Here is a 26041-nt window from a genome sequence, read left to right as displayed (position 1 = left end):
CATTCACATACTTATTTACTACTTTTTATTTACCAGACAGATCAGTTATACTAAGCATTCTAATGCAGGCTAATACCAGATGGTGTCCATGTGAACAAAACATTAGCAAAACCAGATTTAGAAACAAAAATTACCCATAAAAATTTAATTCTGCATTAGAAAGGAACAAAAAAAGGAGGGAAAGTATTTTGATTACTTAGGACTAAAAATAGAATGTTTCCATTGAATTTTTGGGGATAATTTACTGTCAGAGATAAGTTTTTGAGGAACCAACATAGCTGAGTATTACTTTAGGTTTGGTTTGTGGGTTACGCTGACCTAGAAGAATGCATTTGATCCACTCTTAGGGATGCTAACAAACTGTCAGTGATGATTTTCTTTAGTGAAAGCTCCGACATGAGTTGAGTAGCAATGGATAGTCAGAATTTTGTTTTAAGAGGGGATGTGGAAAGTTATGGAGCAGCTGCACAATGGGGGCAGTTTGCAGTAACAGTGTATTATGCAACCCAGCTGCATGTTACATATGCTAGACTGAATGGTAAAAAGATGCTACATTCAACTGTTAGCTTCAACCACTTTTAAGGAGCATGCAGCTGAAAGGTTTGAATAACACAAGCATAACACATAGAAAGTTTATCATATATACCCCGGGATTCAAGAAGCTTGGCGCAAGGACGGTTTTAGCCTTGCGCCTAGCATTATCACTACAGATGGTGCAGCAGCACCATATGAATATGTATGAGGGCATGCCACTAAACTCTCGACATGCACAGGAAACTTGTGCGAGTGCAGGGGGCGTGTACAAGTGCTCTACGGAGGCGTAAACATGCCCCAACACTTGCAAAACCTACTATGTGTACTAGTAGAGCCCGCCCCTAATAGTAAGTCAGTAAGTCAGTGTCCGTGGATACCGAAATGTATGCTAAGCATACAAGAGTTTCCACGAACAATGAAATAAAATCTAAGTAGTAAACACACAAGCACGTAGTGGAATGTAGAGCCCTGTCCCTAGAACTGTCACAATTAGATTCCCTATCCCCTTGTCCCTATTATACATTCAAATTGCAGCAATATCGAAGGTGTAAGCAAAGCGCAACATGTCTGCACGTCGCTGCCCTCCACTGAGCATAGCTTACATATTCATTCAAATAGAGAAAAACATGCAGAGTCAACGTAAGTGTCAATAGTGTAGTGTTTAGAGCATCCGCCTACCAAACAGTCATTCACGGTTTGAGCCCAACAATAGCACATATCATTTTCCATGTGGAATGAACGTTGTTTTGCCATAAAACTGACATAAGAGTATCGCATGAGATATTTAACTTAAATATAATTCAAGCAAAGTAGCACTGTCATAATGAATAAGGTACTAGTAAGCAGGTGTAAGCACAAATAAGCAGCAATAAACACATATAAGTACAAGTAAGCAAGTCTGAGTGCACTTGCGTGGGTCCAAGCAGTCCCCAGCATAGGAAATGTATATAAGTATATACAGATATATAATATGTATATATATATATATATGAAGAAAGAATGACGTAACAATAAAGCATACAAAAGGAATGAGAAGGGAATCAACAGCAACCCCAGTATTATATAGCGTTGTCTGCGTATGTCATATCCAGCTGGGCGGGAGTGAGCAAAGCACTGCTACTCACACCACAGGCAGGATATTACCAGTGGGAGTAACATTGTTGATTTGCTAAGTCTACTTTTCACACAGAAGGTAGTTCCTGGTGGGACTACCCAGAAATTAATAGACCATTTGGCCTTCCGACCATTACACAAGCAAGGGCAGGTATGTTCAAGGACTAAATGGTGGGAGAGCCTGAGAATAGATGGGTTGGGACAGCATACGTGTAGGGCCCCTAACGGTCTGGAGAGGGCAATGTGTGGAGGTGTGTCATGGCTGCGATAATAAGTGGACAATGGATGGTATGCATGTATTTTGAACACGGGTGGGGTGGAGGAACTATGGGTATGAGATTATGGAGCCAGGCATGCCAGGGTTGGATGGGCTGGTTCTAATTGGACCACCCCATGGAGGTAAGCGAGTTCATTATAAGTATATATGCATACACACATGCAGACATCAATATGTAGAATTACATTCTCTGTAACACATTCATTCCATTTGCAGACATAAATAACATAAATGTGCCCTTACAAACCTCGACAGTAGATAGAATAAAATGTTGTGCAGAAGAGGGATGGGACGAAACTGCTAAAACGCAGAAATGTGTACAATGTCTGAAGTCAGTGTTGTGCTGAAAATAATCAAATGTGAGGACTTTCCCACACATGGAATCATTTCTGTGATCTGCCTGCTATGGCAACGCCAATTACTAAACCGGTCTATTTGTAAAAGAAATACACCAAACACGTACATAATTAGGCTCTCATGTGTAACGTGTGTGTTACCACACAGTCATACATATTAATTTATAGTAGTGTCATGTTAACGGGAGTAAGGATGTAATGAAGTATAGAGTCTAATCTTGACATAAACACATGCTTGTCCCATGTGGGACAACCCAAAAATTGTGAATAGTATTCTTTTGGTCGCTCATGTCACCAGTGTTTGTGGACTAAACGTATGGGAGTTCTGAGGATACATGGAGTGAGTCAAACGATGGTATGGGTCTATAGGAGTAGGGAGTGGCCAATGTGTAGTGGTGTGGATACACTGCGAATCCCACTGGAGACTGGATGACAGCAGTGTTAGGGAGGCGTTGGGGTGTGTGTTTAGGGAACCAGGAGCCATGGGTATATGGGTATATATGCAAATAAAGCAGCACAGCAATAGTGTATTGGTTAGAGCAACCACCTAACGAACAGACATTCCCGTACCGAATCCCACTGTATCACATACCATTTACCATCAGTAAGCCATACATGAACATATTGTGACATCTGTCCGCTGTATAATCTGCAAAATATCAATTAAAAGTTAACTGGAGTGAAGTGTCAGTGTCATAATGAATAAGGCACTAGTAAGCAGGTCAAGCATATATAAACACCAGTAAGCATGTGTAAGTGCATTTGCGTGGGGTATGTATTGCTTTACAGACACACACACATACATATATATATATATATATATATATATATATATATATATATATATATATATATATATATATATATATATATATATATATATATATATATATATATATATATATATGTACTTATATATATATATATATATGTGTGTGTGTGTGTGTGTGTGTGTGTAGATATAGACAGATATACAGCTATGATAGAAAACGGCACACAAGAATTACCTATATTCACAGGCTATGTCAATGAAAGTGAGGAGCCCAAGCAGGAAACATGAAACACGTAGCATGACCCCCCCCCCCCCAGCCGGACATGGGAAATATACACACAAACAATGTAAAGAGTCCACTGCTCCCCAGACCACAGGCAGGATACAACCAGGGGGGGGTACACAGTGCACCCGTAAATTCTAATCTTGGAACACAGACTGGAGCGTCCCTTGTGGGACACCCCAAAAATTGCCAAGACCAAAAGAAGGTGATAGACCGACCATTCTGGCTGGGGTGTATACATACTCAGAATACAAGGGTGGGAAACCCTGATGACCCATGGGCTGAGACAATTGTATGAAATGGGTCTCATGAAGTGGAGAGTGGGCAGCATGTAGTGGTGTGTCCAGAACAGACCAGAACCCAGAGTAAGAATGGGCGCTGTTGAGGAAGTGTGGGTGGGGAAACTATGGGTAACTACTTATGGGTCTAAGTGTGCAGGTGTTGGCTGATGTGGGCCTATATGGACAGCCCTAGGGATGTAAGCGAAAGTGTCCATTGGGCAGAGGCATCACCCAGCAAGCAGCCACACCCACTACGAGTCCCACTGCAGCAAAGTGTAATCTATATGGCAAGGAATGGAATAACCGGATGTAGACGTATATATGTAGAGGTGTGTGTGTGTATATCTACCCATAGTGACATAGAGATAAGCCTCTCCCTCTCTGTAGTAAAAATGTATACATACAGAGACAGAATACAGATACATACCCCCATATAAATATATGCATATGCAGACACCCATAGACCCATATGTTGTGAGATATATATATATATATATATATATATATATATATATATATATATATATATATATATATATATATATATATCGACAGCAAAATATAAATATACATGCATGCATACATATACAGATATATCTGTATATAGTAATGTAAATAGATATATATATGTGACTGTAAATATACACATGTATATAGCTAGGATAATATACAGCAGTTATGAGTAACATATGTTCACAGGCCATGCATATGGGGGTGAGGGGTCCAATAAACAAATGTATAACATGTAGCATCAACCCCCCCACCCCCCAGCTAGGCAGGTGAGACATACAGACACACAATAAAGGTAAACACACCACTGCTTCCCAAACCACTGGCAGGATACTACCAGTGGGAGAGACCGGCCAGGTCTAATCTTGAAACATAGACATCGATGTCCCTTGTGGGACACCAAAAATTAATGATCTGAGGCAGTCCCGGTAATGACTTATCAAACCAGCCTGTATATGTACACGGACCAGTAGGCTGTGCAAGCCTGATAACCCATGGGTCGACACAATGTGCGACATGTGTCCCGACACAGGGAGAGTTGGCAGTGTGTAGTGGCGTGTTTATACTCCACCTGCACCCACAGTAAGGATGAGTGCTGTACAGGAGTGGCAGGTGGGGGAACTATGGGTATGCGATTATGGGCCTTCGCGTGCAGGTGTTGGCTGGCGCAGTCATATTAGGACCAACCCGGGGATGTAAGTAATATTCCAAAATGGGCATAGCTGACGCCCGTACCTCTCAACCCCTAAGAGCACATCCACTGAACAGGACATAAACCATTGGGGGAACAAATTGGGACCATACCTCTGAACTGTCCCTGATTTCCAGGGACGTCCCAGATTTCGACTCGGTTTCTAACTCTGCCCCACTTAATCCCTCCTAAAACTAGTGACATTTGGAGGAAAGGTGGTGAATTACACATAATGAATAATGACAACAATTAAGAGTTATAAACATCATTTACCTCAGAAAATGTGTCTGAATTCATATGCTCTGAGTCTGACAATGTGTCAGGTTAATAGCACCAATAATTTAAATGTGCCCCTGATGTTATTATGCCATGTTCCTGATTCCATTTGTATATTTCCCCAATTGTATGAGAGGTCTGATAGGGACAGAAAGCACATATTCCACTGACAACCTTAGAAAGATGATAGAATACTATGTATGCAGTAGCATGACTCGGCTGAAGGATGTGGGTTCCAAAACCCAATTACTTGTTTAAAAATATTGTTTGTATTGAAGAGTGTCAGTTCCCATGTATTAGCCAGATGGGTGCAGATTGTAAGAGGAACACATCAATAATATGAATCAAACTCTGGACAGGCCGCAAATTCCATACAGTCGAACGGCATGCTGTCGCCTAATGGGCAGCCATTCTTGATACTGTAGGCATGTAATCTGATGTAATAGGCATCACAAGGTAATATCATAGTCCTCACTCCCACGCAGGGGCATGAGTGTCAGATACAAACACCAAATGCATTGCATTTGCAAGTGTGGGAGCAAGCAGGTTTAAGTCTGTTTGGCCGTCAGTATGCAGGTATTACACTGGTAAAGCAATGTAGAGGCTAACAGAGTGTAAGAAACTGTAACCAGAGGTTAGCATTGCTTAGCACCATGCAAACCCATGCACACCCGCTCACAACTGCTTTAATGTGCCTTAATCACACCATATCCAATGGCCTTGTTCTGCCCAGCAACAAAATAAACAGCCTCTGCAAGGCTCGAAACCAGGACTCGGCACACACAGCTATTGCAATTTACCACTAAGCCATGGCAGATATACAGACATCGGAACTTATCACAAACATATCATCCAGCGCAGTCATCCAACAGTATAGGAAATGTATTCCATCATGTAGATGTATGTTTGAGTGCTTATGTCCAGCATATATATACATTCATATATATAGATATATCAGGAACATCCCATGTGACAACAAAGCATTACAAAGGAATGAAAAGGGAAACACCAGCAATGCCTGTATTATGTAGTGGTGTCATCCTATGTAATATCAAGACTCCCTCAGACAAACGTGTCAGTCATACACGCAAACATTTGTACATTGGCCATATACATCACTCTGTGCATTTTATTTACATTAACACAACAGCTCCTGTCCAATCATTATGTGAGAACAGTATTCTTGCAAGGTACTGTGTTTGACATCATCATCATGATAAAGGTAAATGGGGTAACCATAGGGGGTCCGGTAGTGCTGTGTTTACAATGGGGTCATCCGCATCACATGTACCTGGAACATTTAGGAGTCATGTGCATACTAGGATCATGCGCCTGAGAGACAGGGGTGAGGACAACTGGAGTATGTTGTGATGCACATTAAAAGGGTTACATGTGTCCAGTGGACACGTTTGTGAAATGGACAAATATGTATGGGGCAAATGTTGTTCTAGGAACCGATTGGCCTTTTGTTTCCATAGGGTGAGAGTGGGATGTGGGGGAAGGAGAGTAGGTATGCTCGTGGAGAATAGGTAGGGTAGGATGACAGACAAGACAGCATACAGGGTCAATATATGACACATGTGGGGGGATACACCTCGGACAGGGAGGGGTGTTCGGCATTCACAAGCCCATGAGCCCCCAGATGGAAACAGTGGGACGGAGGTCCCCAGCCATGGGCAGCCACCATTGCACCAAAACAGCTGCAAAGGTGGCAGTGCTGGGGGCTGTCTAGGAGGGGCAGCTTCACCCTGTAAATGTAACACTCTGCCCTTGAGCTGGCATATCTGGCCTCAAAACCCCTTATTGAGCCCCCTACGTACCACGTCCGGGACTGTACGACAGCGGCAATGTTCCTGTCTGGACCTGCTCCCAGGGGGGACAAGCCCCATCCTCAGTGGTGGTACCACCAGAAGGTGGTGCAGAGCCAACAGAGGTGGAGGTCCAAGGCTGGGCCCCAGATGTGCTGGTGCCTGGTGCCATGGCCAGCTGAAGTGGGACAGAAGGTTCTACCGGGACCTCCAAACCCACACAGCCTATGGTGTTGCAGTTTAAACACAGATATTGCTTAGTAATAGTCAACAGCATTCAGGATTACATATAACAGCATGCATAGATATGACCATCAACCCAACACAACAGATGGCATACATTTGCAGAGGGAGCACAGCACATGCATATATACTGCATGACATCTGTACAACATGTATAAGACTTGTGACTGCAGCTATGAACAGTGGCCCATTATTGGCATGTCACTGAGAACCCCAGACAGTGTCTATCATACCAATGTTTCATGTGACATATGTCCAGTCAGGGCTGCGATGGCAGTAACTCATCACTATCACCATGTACTGGCTGCAATCATCACACAATGCTCCTGCTGTTCACAGATGTGTGTTCAGTGAGTAACACAGGAAACAAATGGTTCCACACACTGACCAGTCCACAGATGGCCCTACAGATGGGGGTCCCTCACAAGCAGAGCACTGTCTTGTCAGTTGTAAAACATGCAGAATAGCCATTACCACACACAACTTGTTAAACAGGCAGTTGTCTCAATGAAGCATAGCTACACTTACATGCTGTAGTCATGTCTGGCACATCACCCTCCTGTCTTTTGGCTATTTCTCACTGTGTATGTTGTTTGAGGAAGATCCAAATATCAGCTGTGATGCTGTTTACCAAACACCAGATCCAGATACCACTCACAGTGGCTGTCATGGGCAAACACCAACATGATGTTCCTAGATATTGTACTGTGTTTGTCATGTGAATGGCTATGGGAACATCATCACAGCTGTTCCACATGCAATCAGCTAGAGGAGGACTGCAATAGGTGCAGAGGCCATCACCTGAACATGACCATCACTTACAATACACAAGCTGCTGCTGAGCAGGAGTACACCTCCACATCCACCAGAGAGTGTGTGGGAGGGACAGACAGAGGCAAAGTACATCAGAGAAGGGCTTGGAGACTAAAACCTAAGCATCACCTGTCACACATCTACCAGTACAGTGGGTCAAATCCCTGACTGATTAGTCATTACTATTACAAGTGCATGCAGTTACTCCATGTACCACAAAGCTGACATGTTGGTGTGCTGTAAGAACATATATGTGTGTTGGTGTGCGACATCTGCAACAGAGATATAGTAGACAGACATTAGGTGTAGCACACATGGATGTCTACATGAACGGATGTCATTGTCAACACAACCACACTCTCTAATGGAATCACATTGATACTCTTTGCCAGACCCACAAATACACTCCCAAACCACTTAGATTGCCACACTGCAGTAATGCACAGGTACTACATGCACCACAGGGGATATCCGGAGGTCCTATGGGCTAGGGCATGTGAACATATTTGACATCTGTCGGTATGCCAATGGGAGTTATACTGCAAGTGACTGTGGTTGGGAGCATCATACCCCACACGCAGACACAAAGTGCCAGTACTGACATGCATCTGTGCATTGCTTCATGGGTGTGTAGTGGTTGGCTGTGCATGATGGCTGTACAAGGCTGGGTGAGGGGTAATCCTTGGCATCAAGCCACCCGACAATGGTGTGCAGTGTGGTACAGGGGTGTAGTGTCTGCAATTTCCCACACAGGTGGGTATTGTATGACCTGCCCTGACTTCCTGGTTACCATTGTGTATGGCCATAGCTTTGCAATGCATGCCATGTCTGTGTTTGATAGTCCTTGACATGGACATTGCCTGGGATGTGCATATCCGACAATAATGTACAGTGACATGTACAGGTGTACCTGGTTTGGCTGGCACATGTTGTGTACACAGACCGTTATCCTCTGATATGCCAATACTGGCCTGGTGTGGCAGAACATGCTTATAGTCAGCAAGTTGACCCTGCACCTGCATTGATAGCATGATACAGGTATTCCCTGGTGTCAGTGGCATCAGTCCATACAGGGCACATGTGTAAGGCATTGTATGGCCACTGTGGATCACATTTGATGGCACCACATATGTTGCAGGCATCCAGTGGAGAACATAGTGAAGGCACATTCTCCGCAATTATGTGCCTATTGTACTGCTGTACAGGGTGTTGTGCCCTCTGCAGCCCACTGCAATCACACCATGCCTACTATCTGTCATCAATGTGCAGGGTACTAGCAACATAGTGGGATATTCTAGGCAAGTGTGTTTGTGTATGACACATGGGTTCAGGATGCATTCCGGGTAATAGTAGGGTTGCATACTTTGTTCACCAGGCCTTTTGCCATATGTAGGGGTATGGCTTGCCAACACAGTCCCTTGGCTGACTGACATCTTTACTCCTCATGAGGTAGACATTGTGACATATAAGACGGACACCATATGGGAAAACTATAAAATCCACTCCCCCAACATGTCCAGTGGTTAGACACTAACAGGCACCTCCATACAGGCTCTGACAGTCAAACACACACACATACACATGCCATGTTCTGGAATAGAACCCTTACCTAATTAGTGTATCACACTACAGCATTACGCAGTTACAGTACGCGCTATAGAGAATACTGGGTCGTAGTAGTCCTAGAGGTGTATTCCTAGGTGGGTGGTATCAGCAGGATTGCCAAAGGTGGTCATGTGAATGTAAAGAGTGTGCATACTCTAAAAAGCATTGTTCTTGTCTCAGGTAGACAGAGACATCCACACACTGTTGGTCTCTGTTGAAATGGGACACCTACCTAACTAGTTTATCACACTGCAGCAATATGCAGTTACAGCACGTGCTACGGAGAATACTGGGTTACAGCACTCCTATAGGTGTATTTCTAGGTGGGTGACATCAGCAGGATTGCCAAAGGTGATCATGTGAATTATAAAGAGTGTGCATACACTAAAAAGCATTGTTTCTGTCTGAGGCAGACAAAGACACACACAGTTGGTCTCTTTTGGAATAGAACCCCTACCTAACTAGTTTATCACACTACAGCAATACGCAGTTACAACACACACTACAGAGAATACTGGGTTGCAGCACTCCTACAGGTGAATTCCTAGGTGGGTGACATCAGCAGGATTGCCAAAGGTGGTCATGTGAATTTTAAAGAGTGTGCATACTCTAAAAAGCATTGTTCTTGTCTCAGGCAGATAGAGACACACACACAGATAGTCTTTCTTGGAACAGAACCCCTACCTAACTAGGTTATCACACTACAGCAATACGCAGTTACAGCATGCGCTACAAAGAATACTGAGTTACAATAGTCCTAGAGATATATTTCTAGGTGGGTGACATCAGCAGGATTGCCAAAGGTTGTCATGTGGGTTGCAAAGAGTGTGCATACTCTAAAAGCATCGATTCTTTTGTAGGCAGACACACACACATACTTGACCTGTCTGGTATTAGAACACCTACCAAACTAGTTTAACACACTACAGCATTATGCAGTTACAGCACGCATCATGGGGATTACCAGGTTATAGCACTCCCTGAGGTGTATTCGTAGGTGGGTGACATCGGCAGAAATGCCAAAGAAGGGCTTTCCAAGTGTACCGCGGGTTGTACATGTCTGTTACCTGCATGTACCCGCTGCTTACTATCACAAAAACACATTTACGCCTCCTTAAAAGTGTCTTTTGCAGTCCTAATCGACAGTACCAACAAGGCTTGTAGGTCTTAAACCTTGGACCATGCACATTGAGGTCACTGGACATACCACTAATCCATCTGGGTTGAACACATGTTGCATGGCGTCTATAATGCACATCCTACTACAGGTATTCCACAGTACTGAAAACAAATGGGACATTCCCTTTGTGTACATATGTACAGTACCCTTGAATGTACTGTACTCTGTGAAACAATGAAGACAAGTCTACATCTGTACAACTGTCGTAACTACATATATATATATATATATATATATATATATATATATATATATATACATATATATATATATATATATATATATATATGCACCTACGGGATGTGTACACACACACACACACACACATATATATATATATATATATGCATATACACAGACACAGCCATAGCCATATATATATATATATATATATATATATATATATATATAGATAGATATATATATAGATATCTATATATATATATATATATATATATATATATATAGATATATACATCTGAATGCCCTTTGTGACACAGAAGGGTTCCAAAGTAACTGGCATGTACACAAAACAGAGGCATCTCTTGTGTTATAACATTTAAATCATGAGCAGTTCACCAGAGAAGGGATGGTTGTTGTGTATGTGAAGTTTGGGGTGGGGAATGATGGCTAATGTAATCTACCCTGGGGATTGTGGAGTTAGTTTGGGGGAATGATGGGTATGGACCTACACCCCAGTGACCACTTCTGTGTCACTGCTTGACACTGGCTTGACTGTGTATTCTTTACCATTCCTAACTATGTAATACTTTGTAGACACCGGTCACCACAGATGGCTACCATGGTGTTCTAAAAGACATTACACATGTGTATGCCTGGCTACAGGATAGTCACACACACAAACATGCACACACTTGCCAGTATTGTGCATACACATCTTGCCTATGTAAAGGTAACTAGTACAGTGGTATGTAGTTGGGATATGTGCCACAGAGCACATACAATTACACTTACTGATTCCAAGTCTGAGCGTGATGACATCACAGGACCGATTACTTGCAGTGGGGAGGGGGGGGGGAGAGGTATAGCGGTTGACAAGGATAAAGGCCAGTGCAAAAGGAGGTATCTCTTTTGAATGCAGCAAAACCCACTGCCATGACAGGATGCAGACTCAAATACACAGACACAACCACAGTCAGCCTTTGCTAACACACACGCTCAGGCATTTGCTGAGACACACACAAACACACGCACACAGTTTTTTCAGTGGTGGGATCAGAACTCCTGCCTATTTAAGGATCACTTTTACAGTACTACGCAGTTACAAGACACACCACAGAGATTACACATCCCAAGGCAGTCAGACTGCCCTTCTACAATTGAGGGCAACAACAGGGAGATTGACAGTCACGAAGTACATAGCTGTAGACCTGTGTGTTTAAAGTAGGTGTCCATTACAACCTGTATGCACAAACAAGACACACCATCCGCAGGTAGGCCTGAGAGGTATAGTTGTAGCACAACAGGAACTTGAACTGGAGTATAGCCATCTGCGGAATGGACAACTACTATCACTATACAGGGTTACAGTGGGCATGCTCATACACTTAGTAGCACAGGGCCGTTTGGAATGCACTATGGCTACAACTACACAAGGTTATACTGGGCATGCTCATACACTTAGTAACAAAGGGCTTGTTGGATGCACTGACTCAAATTAAACAAGGTGGCAGTGAGTACACTCATACACTTAGTAGCACATGGCTGTTTGGGATGCACTCCGATTCTAACCACTGAAGGCCACAGTGTGCATGCTCAAACACTTACATGTACAGAACAGGTTGTAATGGACACCTATTGTAAACACACAGATTTACAGTTAGGTACATCTTACTTGTCAGTATATATGCACATCATACTGGTTAACTACCTGATACTTGTATGTGGCCTAAAAAGGATATATCTGTGTCTGTGCTGTTTGATACACATGCATACATGTACATGAAGTACTGACATATATATGTTACGTATACACATTCATGCATGTGTGGATGTGACAGACAATAGGTTACCTGGGCCACACAAGCAGATGCTACCTACAACATGTGTCACACACCTTGCTGCCCTGAAAGGCATACATTGATAGCAGGTTGTGGACAGTGGCATTATACGTGGAACAGTGGCATGTGCAAGCATAATGTGTGAGCCACCTTTTGTAATGGTACTGAGGTGCAGTAGTCAAGATGACCTCTCCCGGCTGTGTTAATAGTTGTCATTATTAGCAGGACTGCTACCCTAAGTATATCTCACATTGGTCATATACACAAGTTCTGCCGCTGTCCGTCACCTTACATGGAGCATTTGTTACCAAGCACATTAATGCCACGCACAGTGATGTCATGGTATGGGTGGCAACTGCTAGACCAAAACAATGAGCCAATGTCCTGCTGCTATTATGAGGTTGTCCAGTGTCTGTCACTCTGGGCTGCCATGACCGAACAACGAGCCTTCAACACAGAGCACATGCATCCATGTTACACATGTGTGTAGATAATACCTAGGTCGCATTTACCAATATAGCCGCATTCCAAGGCAAATGTTCTGACACCTACATGACAATTGCATTGGATGCTTATGTTAACCCGTGCTAGATGTGTGGCTTTAGTAATCCATTTGCTCAATGTAGAACCTACAATGGGGAATAATGATATCTGTGCAGTGAGGAACACCTGGCTGAAGGCTCTGTAGTGCACAATTACACTACCACCATATAACTCAGATCCAGACATGCGGGCCATAACAGTGGTATGGACCATTCCAGGTGGTGGTGTACACATATTCATAAAGGCTACTCACATGTAAAGACCACTACTCTGACATAACGCATCACAGATGAGTCAGGTACAGGTGACAGTGGCAAATACTGCATTCTAGGTTGTATACTCATATACATCCACTACCACATTCCCAGACTACCAACACACATCCATATGTGATATGACATAGTATGGTAGACCACCAGATGACCCTCGATTGGTGGACTGTACCTAGGCCTACATCAACTTTGCAAAGTACCCATGTACAGACAAAGCTGCATAATGTGTTATGCAATGCAATAATACCACTGTTTATAACCAGCTCAGTTGTACACATACCACGGTCCTTCGAATGTTGTCAGCATTAACATGGTCGACTGTTGCTGTACACCAGTAAACAACACCCTCATGGTTGGATATGACCTAACCGTACTTGCCCTGGATATGTACATCCCACACTCATACAACATAAATTACATTATCATAGCTTTCATTATCCTTTCTACATACAGTTGGTTACAGTCATTACACACATGCACATGGCAGATAACATGCTAACAGTACATAAGTTTTGATATCTATGTTGACAGAGGTAATATCCCCTCTCTACTTTTCACCCATGACACCTATCATATCATACAACACCCCATGTGGCATGTATGTCTTTAGACATGTCCACCTAATGCAATGCCTACAAAAATACCCAAATAACAGGACCATAGGACCTACACAAAGCCTGTATTGACAGACTCAGGGAAATCCAGCTCTGCTCTGTATGATCCTGAGTAGTCACAGGTGATATGTTCATGACATGTACAGCCATGTGTGGCCACAGCTGCTACATATACCCCATGTCAACAATTGCAAGCCATGCATGCTGTGTGCTGTCTGGACATTAGTCTTAGTGCCACAATAGCCAGTACATGTTGGGGTGAGATGTTTACAAGCCACAGACCTTGCACATGCTTGAATGAGTGTACTGCCTAGCTCTAACAGAGCACATTGCTGGCACTCTTTCAGTACACATGAGGTGTGTGTGGCAAATATGATGTGCTCACTGTTAACCATTACAGTGCCCTGGCTTCACCATGGCACTGTCAAAGTAACAGTTCGTAGGAGCATGACATGGAATAATGCTGTGTATGTCACGCTATGTACTGTTGTAATATATGTACACTTGGCTACTCTGTGAAAGTGGTGGTATCCCACCAGTACATGAATAGAACATCCATTATGGTGTAATGCTTGGCTATGTTTCACACATGGCGTGGGTAAGGTGTGGAATGTATCCTCTTGACCTTCTAGTGTACGTACTGATGTAGACCGCATATGTGAACATGTATTGCTGTTTGTGTAGATTCCATGTGTGTGCAGTGTCTGTTGTCTGAAGGTGACTGTTGTCTTAGTACATCATGCTGTTGCAATACTGCCTCAACATTGCCAACTGTATATGGTGATATGCTCTAAGTAAAGTAAGCCGTACATGAGGTATGGACAGATGTTTGGACATGACTACTAAGTGGTGGGGCTTCCTTGCAGATGAATGATTACTGAGAACAGCTCATCGGTGTGTTACAACCAGTCCTACAATAACCTGTAATGCTGTAAGGGTGACACTGAAGGCAAACCTCATGACACTTGTAATAGTAATACCTCCCCTGTGCATATATTGTACATATATCAGCACAGTTGTCAAAGGAAAGAGTCAGTAAGCATTGTACCAGATGCGATAGTTCTTCTGTGGTACTTCTCTGGTCTGTGGTACTGGTCCTATAGGCTGGTGTTTGTGTGTTTGTGTGTGTGTGTGTGTGTGTGTGTGTGTGTGTGTGTGTGTGTATATCATCATGGGGTGGTGGTGGGACCCCCACATGTTATCACTCTCCTGAGCTCTGTTGTTGACACCAGTACAGAGTGAAATGTAGAAATAAAGGCATAGGCAGGTGGTTAAACCTCACACATGTAAATTGTCCGTATGTGTGTAACATAGGTGTATATCTTTGAGAATGCCAGTGTGTGTGTGTGTGTGTGTGTGTGTGTGTGTGTGTGTGTGTGTGTGTGTGTGTGTGTGTGTGTGTGTGTGTGTGTGTGTGTCTGTGTGTGTGTGTGTGTATGGCTGTCCGGTTCCTAGAGTGAGGCTGTATTTTACCATAGTGAAATGTTAATGCCCCCTCCCCCAATCCTCTCAAAGCAATCTAGCATCCCTGTTGATATCATCAATCATAGACGGGCATACTAACTGCCTGTTAACATGTACTCCCTGGGGTGTGACCTGTTGTTACATAGCCTACTGATGGACCCCCCCCTCCCCATATACACTCACTGCACTGTAGTATCCCTGTCGATGTCCTCAATCTTAGACCATTCCAACTACCTGTACATGTGTAATCTCTGTGGCATGTCTTGTAATTGTGTAGTACTATAATGATGATAGGCACATATGCAGGGGTTCTCATCTGAACACTGGCAACTGTGTGTGTGTGTGTGTCAGAGTGTATGTTACTGTGTCTGTGAACCTCTGAGTGTGTGGGTGTGTCTTTGTTTGCATGCTGTCATGGCAGTGAGTATTACTGCTTCCCAATGAGAAGTCACTATTTCCACTGGCCTTTACTCTTGTCATCCGGCATACCACTCTTTTACTCACTCCGCACTTCAGGTAACTATACCTGTGATGTCACCCACTACGGATGTGACATCTCTGAACACAGTAGCTTACTACACAGCTATCATGCTCTTGGAACATTAGAAGAGTAAACATAATTGAAACATGGGAGAATATAACTGTGATGTGGAAGCTACAACGTGCATGCAGGTATTGTCATACTGACCGGTGGGTAGTTAATGTACATATGGGACTCCCGCAAACATCAACATCCCCCGGCACATGCAACTACACCTGGAAGAGGAAGGCAGAACATCAGGATCAACATGCTGTTAGTGTTGTTACACATGATACATACTGTCAAACTTACAAAATGCATTCTACAACTGCAATACGTGGTATGTCTGCTGCCTGTTAACACTACTCAGCAATATTAATCTACAATTGTCTACCTAGGATGTCCACCCTGTGCATCAGACCATATGAACATGTCCCTGCACCGATGTTGTGGATGACAGGGATGCAGCACAGGCATCATCATATGCACAGGGTGATAATGTTTGCCAGAGGCCTAGGCTGTGCCATTGGATGACATCATGCATGTGTGTTAGGGCCTGTGATATCATTGGGCATGTGTGGATGTTATGCGAGTGTGTGTTGAGGTGCCCTACATTTGTTTCCAGTGTGTGTGTATGCATGCACACAGGTCTGGCATGTGGCTGGCCTACACAGGGGTAATATTGACAGCTGCAGACTGTACAAGGCAGGTTTCACAGTTCACATTGTCTGGCCATGGCCACATGACCTGTGCCTGCCAGAGATTGCATGGGCACAACCAGGCAGAGGTCCAGATTGGGTACCGTCTGATGACAAATGTCCACTGGATTCATGTCCCTGTTGGGACCATCTAGGACCATGTGCACATGGCCTGCTGTGTCCTGGTGTGGACTGCACAGCACCAGCTGCACTGCTGCTGCTACCGCCACTATGGGAGCGGGCATGTGCAGTAGCATGTTCACGTATACCTTCAACAGGTGATGTAGCTGACCTACATCCACGTGCCCGACACCTCACTCCCACCAGATGTTTCAGCACAGACATTCCACGCTCGAGGATTGACATGCCATGGTCAAGGACACCCACCATGTCACCCAATCGTCTATCCAAAACATCTGCAAGATGATAGCATGCATTTGCAAGTGCCTGGATGTTGTCAGTTAATGAACAGACAGCAGCCCTCTGATGCCTCAGACCTTCTCTGTTGTGCCATTCAGCACGTGCCTGTGCCTCCATTACAGCCCAAAACATGCATCTGGTGACTCCAGCTGATGTGCTTGGTCTCGCAGGGGCATGTTGGCCAGTGGTCCTCCTATGAGCAGCGCTGGGCACATGCCTGTGTGGGACATCACCAGTCTGTTGACTGGGATCATGGTGTGCAGGCACACCTTCAGTAGTCACCACACTTTCTGATTCATGCTACCACCCGCCAACTGTCCTTCCTCTATGGCCGGTGGTGATGGGGTATGTGCAGGCAGGGGAACTGTGTGCGAGGATGAGGGGGAGACAGGTGGAATGGCAACCAATGGCACAGATTCAGCCCCTGACAACCATGACTGTGCCTCACTCATACTATCATCATCACTGCTAGAGTCTGTGGGGACTCTAACATCAGGTGGACCGCAGGAGGGCAACACACCTACATCAACACCTGTGAGGGGAAGACAAGAACTGTACATAACAATTATTGCCAGACACACACACACATACACAGACAGACAGACACACACACACAGACAGACAGACACACATGCAGACCGATACACACACACACACACAGACAGACACACAAACAGACAGACAGACACACACACAGACACATGGACAGACAGACAGACACACACACAGGCAGACACAGACAGACACAGACAGACCAACATACACACACACAGACAGACAGACAGAAACATACAGACAGACATACACACATAGACAGACAGATGGACTCACAGACACACAAACAGATGGACACACAGACAGACACACACAGACAGACACACACTGACACACACAGACTGACACACTGACACACATTGACACACACAGACACATACAGACAAGCACTGATACACACGCTACATGCAGGTGATATGGCAGATGGCAATCAGCTTAGACAATTATAGTTTCAGCTTAGGCAATTATAGTGGTACTTATACATCCCTGAGTTGCACACAACAGCATGCATGTGCTATAGCAGATGGCATGCACCTTACATAATTATAGTGGTGGTTAGCATACATACCTGTATTGCACCATTTGTGTTAGTAGCCTATGTCCCATACCTGCAACACAATGCATGCACTTTGCACTATTGCACTGCACTGCCATGGTGTGTGCAACATACACCACATGTTAACTGACCATCGCTGACCTTTGTACATCTGCCACTGATGCTTTGTGTTGGCCACCACCCCTATGTGTGAGGACATGAGCTGTAGGGTATGTCAACTGCATACTATGTTTGCCTGAGCCCTAGTTTGCATATCTTCCCCAAAGCGGTGCATGTCTGTTCAACAATATTCCACCTACCCCTGAGCTGAGTGTAGACATTGTGCATGTGGCTGTACACACATGTTTGACATGGCTGTCCCTACTTTGCAATGGTACCACAGACCAGCACAGGTTTACAGTACACAGGCCTGCTGTGTGGCGTATGACCTTGCCAATCACATGTAGTATGACATGTCATCTGCTGACGTGTTGAATGACATGCATACATGTGTAACACAATGGTGTCCTTTCCACTCTACAGTACGGTAATGGTGTCCCAATGCAGGGATGTGTTATACTAACATGGGCCTTCAGCTGATGCAATGTTGTCTGTCCACCCTACAAATATGCAGGGACATACTGCACATTGAGCTGATGTGCATAGCCATTGCAGGGCATCATGTGGCTTCACAGTTGTTATACAGTGTGAGCTACTGACACAGTTCATAGCCATGACTATGTTCACATACAATACATATCTAATGTGGAATGTGACCCATGTCACCGAGGTGTATACACAATAAACCCTAATGTGGAATGTGTGACACAGGTCACACAAGGTTATACGGCTGTCACCCCTGGACAACTACAACCATATTACTGATACCTGGCAACTATGCCCACACATGGCTAACTTACACATACTCTATGTCCCACATGCCATCTGTGTGCCTCGTTTACATGAGGAGCAGGCATAACAGTGATGTCTGACACCAGCAAGGTGAATGTACAGTATCAGTGGCTGGGTGTGGATGTATGCGTATGTTGTGCAACACATGTATGTATTTGGATACTGTATAGGTGAATGGTTCCATGTAGTGACACACTCCAGATGTTCAAGACATGTTATGTGGTGGTTACATGTTATGCCTACACAAGCTGTGCACAGACCTGTATGATGTTTAGTGTTTCACATCTGCAATATCACCTTTACACAAAGGCCATAGTTGTATTGTGTCAAGCCAATGTACAACAGGGTGTACACACATGTACATCACTTCTACTGTGTGTGTTGCTTCATGTCTCTGGCCATCCTCCATGGCCATGTGTACACATGTTTTGTCCAATGGTTGTGATGGCCATCTTATTTCACATGTCAGTGTTATCCCATATGACATACACCCATAGATGTCATATGCCCCACTGAGGACAGGGTTATGCAGACAAAGGGTGGTATGTATGGGATGTGAGACATGTTTTGCAGGATAGTTGAGCAGTGTTGCAGTCAGCCCATTACATGTCATGGACATGTCTGATAGCACATGAGATTGTGTGACATTCATAGCAAGGGTGTACTCCACAAGGGTCTATCCTGTGGGCCGGGCATACTCCAGCTCCAACGCATTTAGTGTGTGTGCACACATATGCTCTCTGTACAGTACTGTTCATATTCCCAACATGTGTAATGCTGATATGTAGTACCTGTCCCTACAGTGGAACACACCTCCACCATTGTATTCACTGTTGTCCACACATCTGGCAATAACAGTTTGGAAGGTTTAGTGTAGGTGTTTCATATAGTCTTCAATTGTTTCACATTGGTAAACAATGTGATGCATTTCAGGTCTGACCAGTGTCCCTTACCCAGACCACCATATATTATGTGTACATGTGTTATGGCAGATAGCATGCTATTAATATGTTCTGTGCATTATCAGGCCTGGTAAATAATAACATTCTCACCGGACACAAGCTGCTGTTGCTGCCAAATGCCAGAGGTACCTAAACAGGGCTGCCACAGCAGTAAGATCATTATCCACACCTGTGTGATAGCTGCAGGGTGCTATGTCCATGTTAGCACATAAGTCAGTACAATACACTATACTATGGAGTATGCACATCTGTGCATACATAGAGTAGCAGACTATAGCATGTGGCATGTGTGCATACGTGCCTTGCATATGATGTTACATTACATATTGTACAGTAACACATGTTACTATGTGATATATAGTTGTGTTTTATGTGCAGTAGTGACTTACCAGGCAACTCCAGGCTCAGTGGTTGAGCGACACCCACCTCCACAATACCAGCTAAAGCTTGTGGATGGAGGTCTGCAGGTGTCCCCAGATTGACCAGTAGCTCCTCAGTACATGTGAGTGGGGGCTGGGTGACTGGCCCCCCACCTGTTGTACCTTGTTCCCTGGCGATTGCATTAGCATGCTGTTTCGCCCATCTTATCAGGTCAGTGCAGTGTCAGTGCACCTGTTGATAAGTGCGATTGTGACCACCAACATCATTTACCCTCCTGCAGAGTTCCTACCACAGGGCAGCCTGCTGCTGTGCATCCTGTGGCACATGGCTGAAGAGTGTCATGTAGTTGTCGAGGAGGTATGGGATGAGGACCTCATCCTCCAAGCGGCTGTATGGCGGCAGTCTGCTACGTGACATACCTGGAAGACATAACGATGGAGAAAGATCAGAGTAACTCACAGAGAAGTACAGCAGTACAGCTGAACATACATGTGTATCACATTTATTAAGATTATAAATACATCTTTGTAAATCTACATGACACTAACACTACTGACATGTATAGGTCACACACATTTGACACCAACTGGTGATGTGATGTTATCGCGATATATATGTGTGTGTGTGTCATTTGATGACATTGCTCATACACCATGCGGATGTTGTCTTGACGTGGGCATGTCTGTTTGCCTGTAGTGGTGTCTTTACCTATCAGCACATACCTGGATGTGTTCACATTAATGCAATTGACCTTAATGCTGTGTATATACCACATATATAATCAGACATAGCTGTTAGGGACATGACCTGTGACCCTGCAGACTTGCAAGCATGTATGTGTTTTGCCATATACATCTACATGGCACTGTACAGCTGTGTAGCATCCTGCTATGTATTGCCTGTGTTGCACATGTGTAACACATGGGACAATAGCTAGCCTGTTGGTATTTGCAGGGTTGGATATCAACTATAGCATGTATGGTCATAGTGATCTAGTAGGTTATATGCCACGGGCCATTTATGAGCCTAGGCAGACGGGTTACCTAGCTGGAGGCAACAGACAGGTAAGTTTGAGTGGCCAGTTCAAGCAGTGCCACAGAACTGATACACATGGTTACTGATATATTTGGCATGCAGTCATCACACCATGTCATAGAGAGGGGCGATATGCAGCTTCGCTGGACAGGGATGAGTAGTATGGCAAGAGTATGTTAACTGTATGGACAGGGATCTGTCAGGAATGTTGTGATCCTTGTACTAGAAAGGAGGATGTCCATGATGTATGTGTTTATTTGGGATCAAGATGTGTTAAGTGTACCATGTCCAACACCTCTGGGTTGGACATGGCTTTATTCAGGATAGGCTGCATGCTACATAGTGCAGCTAGGGATTGTGAAGGGCAGAGTAGGCCATCTACACATGGGCAATAACCCTTAAAGGAAATATGTGATCTATTATGGGTCACATGGGTGTTGAGTATGGCTGAGCAGTTATATCTATATTCCTGGATGGCACCCTGTCATGATTAGGGGTACCACATACGACTATATGTCTTTTGTGGTGATGTAACTATCAAAGGGAAGTACTGTCCAGCTGCATCCCATGCACACAGTTGCCATTATGTTGACCACTGCCTAGGTGGTAGTTAATGGGTACAGGGTTTGTAACATAGAGGATGACAATGCAATACGTAGCTGTCAGATTGTGGCCATACATCACACACCACACATCTGACACACTAAGGCCCTTCTGTATGTTGAACACAGCACACAATGAGTCAACTATTGCTCCTAGTTCATAGTCATTTGCAAACATCAATAGGCTGATGCCTTCTGTGTTAGTCTATGTGGTATAGATAACAAAGAGGGGGAGTACCAGGAATGACCCCTGTATTACTGTGGCTGGCACTGGTTTGATGTGCGTGTATTCATCAGACACCTTCTGTAGTGTGGGTTCTGCCAGCAGTCCAGTTGCCAACCACTCCTGTGACATAGGAATATACACCTAGTTTACTGAGTGTAGCTGGAACACAGTATAGGTGATGTTGTCCTACGACCTGGCAAGGTCATGATATGCAGTGTGAATCAACTCTACTGTCATCAACATCTGTACCGAGTACATCAATTACATTGACCATGGTTCATGGCCATACAGCCCAGACTCAGCAGGGTAGTTGTACACTATGTCCCATTATCAATGGTGTCTCCCCCTTTGTGGGGTGTGATAACTGTTGCTGTGCACCATTTGGTGCATACTCAGCCTGACATGGAGCTATGAATGAACATGATGTGTATGTGGATAGCTGAATGTTCTTACATTTGTGTAGGATACACCCTGGGATTTTGACAGGTCCCATGAAAGCTATATGTATGGCTTTAGAGAGTGCAGCTTGTACCTGCATAGTCGTTAGTACAGAGGCCCTGTAGTGTACATGGATATATTACTAAGTGTACCTGTTAGGGGTGGAGGGGAGGTAGGAGTGTGTTTAGGTTCTCCGAGACCCTATCTGGATGAACAGGTGCTATTTCTGTAGGTGCAGTACTTCCCATGCCATAGTGCTGTGCAGCACGGCAGGTCTTGTCGTTGCCATTACGATTAATGACACAGCTATAGAATGCTTTGTGCTTGGCCTCATAATATGTGGCTGATTAGTTTCACAGTAGCTTTGCATGGTTTTATATGGTGTATCTGCATCTTACTGAGGCTGACCAGGGATCACCTACACTCATGTGTGTTCACTCTTGCAACAGTTACTACCTTCTATGGTACAGTTTAACGCATGATACCACTAGTTTGCCTACTTGTATGTGATGGGTTGAATCCTGGTTCTGTTTCAATGGCACAATCACTGCACATATGTGACTGCTTAAGTTTCATATGTGTAGGATTCAGCATTTGCACATGCATTGTCCATCTGCATGGGTGCCATGGCACTCACCACTCTGCTCTTAGGAAACATGACATTGGCTTTGGAGACTAACTATGTGTAGCATACTGTTAGCCTTGTTTGTGTGACTACTGTGATCCAGGTCAGTGGGGTTGATGGAATCCAACATGCATTGAGCGCAGGTGTTGGTACATGAGGAGTCTTCCCAGTTCATACTGGAATAGTTGGGAGTAGCCATTATTATGGTTCTGTCTCAGACCTAATCTTCCCCATTACAGTACATTATGACAGTTTGGAAGTCCGCGGCCTGGTGGGTGATTGTCTTAAAGTGCATTTTGAATTCCACTTTGTCACAAAGGTAGTTGCTCAGCATAATGCATCTGATGTTATGCAAGTGCAATTAGCGTGGGGGTGTACATATCCTTCAGGAATATGGACACACCTGCGGCCCGTGTGTTTCAATAAAGGATAATGGGCAAGAGGTGAGGTATGTGTTATAACTAGGTCATGTAGGTGTGCTCTCTGGAGCATTGAAACATGTCTCAGCTACTGCAAAGATATGTTCTCCATATTAGGGATTGACATATGTGTGTCCGTATAGTGTTTCTGACATGTATCATTGTGTAGCGAGACCCGCAGTTTATTGCTTGGCTGTCCCTGTAACAGCAGTGGACCCTCACTTGAACCATTCATGATGAAGGCACTATAGGGGAAGCATGAGCCCTAGGCAGTATTCAGATTCCCTGGGGTGACAGGTGCAGGCCCTGTCTGGCAAAGCATCATGGTCTGTCAACTATGTTATCCCAGGATGACAGATACTGGATACCCTGTGACATGCACCACTACACTAGACAATTGTGGAATACAATCCTTTTGTCCCTGTACTGCAGTATCATTCTGGCCAATGGCAGAATGCTACCTAGGCCTTGGGACATACCTGCATGGGCTACAAGACCTGACAGTTTCTACATGTGTTTCCATGCAGTCCAGGCTACTGCATCACAGGTCCTGCACAAAAACATGAAATATGCCAGAGCCATGTGTATAGTTCAAAAGGTGGTCGAGTGTATGAGTATGTGGCTAATCATGGCAGACAGGCAGTTGACAGTATGTATGCCCTCATATAAGTCAGTGTGTACCATAGTGCTAGAGTTTGCATTCACAAATGAGTACTGTTGGGCATTTTTCCAGTCATGTGTTCAGAGGTGGCACAATTATGCAAACTATGTCATACAGTTTGTGTATTTTGGTGTCTGTCTCATCCTGCTTGGGGGGGGGTCACTTGTTTGGCCAGATACTTAGACGCGTCTGTGAATGTGTGTGATTTCCGGTAGTGTGAGTGCGTGCCCTTACTGTATACAGGTAAGGGTATGCGTTGGTTGTGTTGATGAGCTGCATGTGTTAACCTACACCTCAAGACTGTCCAGTCCAGTCATGGCTGTAGACTGGTCTGCCTTCCAACTTACCCCTGTAGCTGCTTCCCAAACAATGTGTGGGGCATGGTGTTAGGTGGGTCTGGCAGTGTACATGGCATAGAGATTACATTCCCCCAGGATGGCCACATATACAAAGTTGACATTAGGAAACACCAGTAGCTGATTACTGGACATGCCTGTATGAGCAGTCAGTACTACAAGTACCAAGTACCATATTTAGTTTATGTATTGCCTATGAAGATGCTTTAGACAGTGATGCTCGCATGTACATATTTGTGTTATGGATGTGACAACACTGGCTATTATGGAAACATTGTAGCTACCTTTAGCAGCAATCCGCTGTGAGGAGCACATCACATCCTGTTATTTGATTACAGATGATGCAAGTGTCTACAAGTCTGTTTCCTTCTCTGGGTACATACTCACATATCCACCAGGACCATGAACTCTGTTGGGCACAAACACCCACTCTCCAAACAGAGTCATGTATCAATAGGCTCTGATGCCACTATCAATATGATCAGGATATAATCAGATAGTGTAAGCCATCACCTATGATGTGGCTATTACACATGGGCAGCCATCTCCTACATCTTACACTCCTACTGTAGATGTTACACTGGAGTTAAAGATGATATGCAACCTGTTTCTTTACCAGTGCTGTTCACTACCTGACATACAGTATGTGCAGGCGGCTGTTAGGTTGGCAATGAGAGGTTGGGCTACACATACCTGGTAGTTCAACCAGTGTGTCTGTACTCTCAATATCCACTTTATGTAGGTGTGCACATAGCCATTTATCCCAGCCCTGTAACAAGGGTCACTACACATTTGCATAACATGTACACATGCACAACTGTTATTGCCTGCAAACGATAGTAGAGAGGTGGATATTACATGTGCTATGTGCATGGATAGTTACCTGGCTCTTCCAATTATCTTTGCTATCATGCTGCTAACCTATCAGATGAATACTAATGCTATGTATCTTGTCATTGAGTATTGTAATTGCCAATAGACATAACTACTGTTTGCATAACATAACAGAACTGCTATGTAGAAAAGAATACAGATCTGCC

The 26041-nt window shown here is 44.2% G+C and overlaps 1 protein-coding gene across 1 annotated transcript in view; it reads right to left on the bottom strand.

The window, feature by feature from the left end:
* LOC122803912 (extracellular calcium-sensing receptor-like) overlaps positions 1-26041 on the bottom strand; it is a 254532-nt gene that overhangs the window by 96211 nt on the left and 132280 nt on the right. The window lies entirely within an intron of this gene.

The sequence above is a fragment of the Protopterus annectens genome, chromosome 6.part0 (genome assembly GCF_019279795.1).
Source record: "Protopterus annectens isolate FY-2018-M chromosome 6.part0, PAN1.0, whole genome shotgun sequence".
NCBI classification, from domain to species: domain Eukaryota; kingdom Metazoa; phylum Chordata; order Ceratodontiformes; family Protopteridae; genus Protopterus; species Protopterus annectens.
The sequence above is the reverse complement of the archived record's forward strand: the minus strand, read 5'-3'. Positions and strand labels throughout refer to the sequence as shown.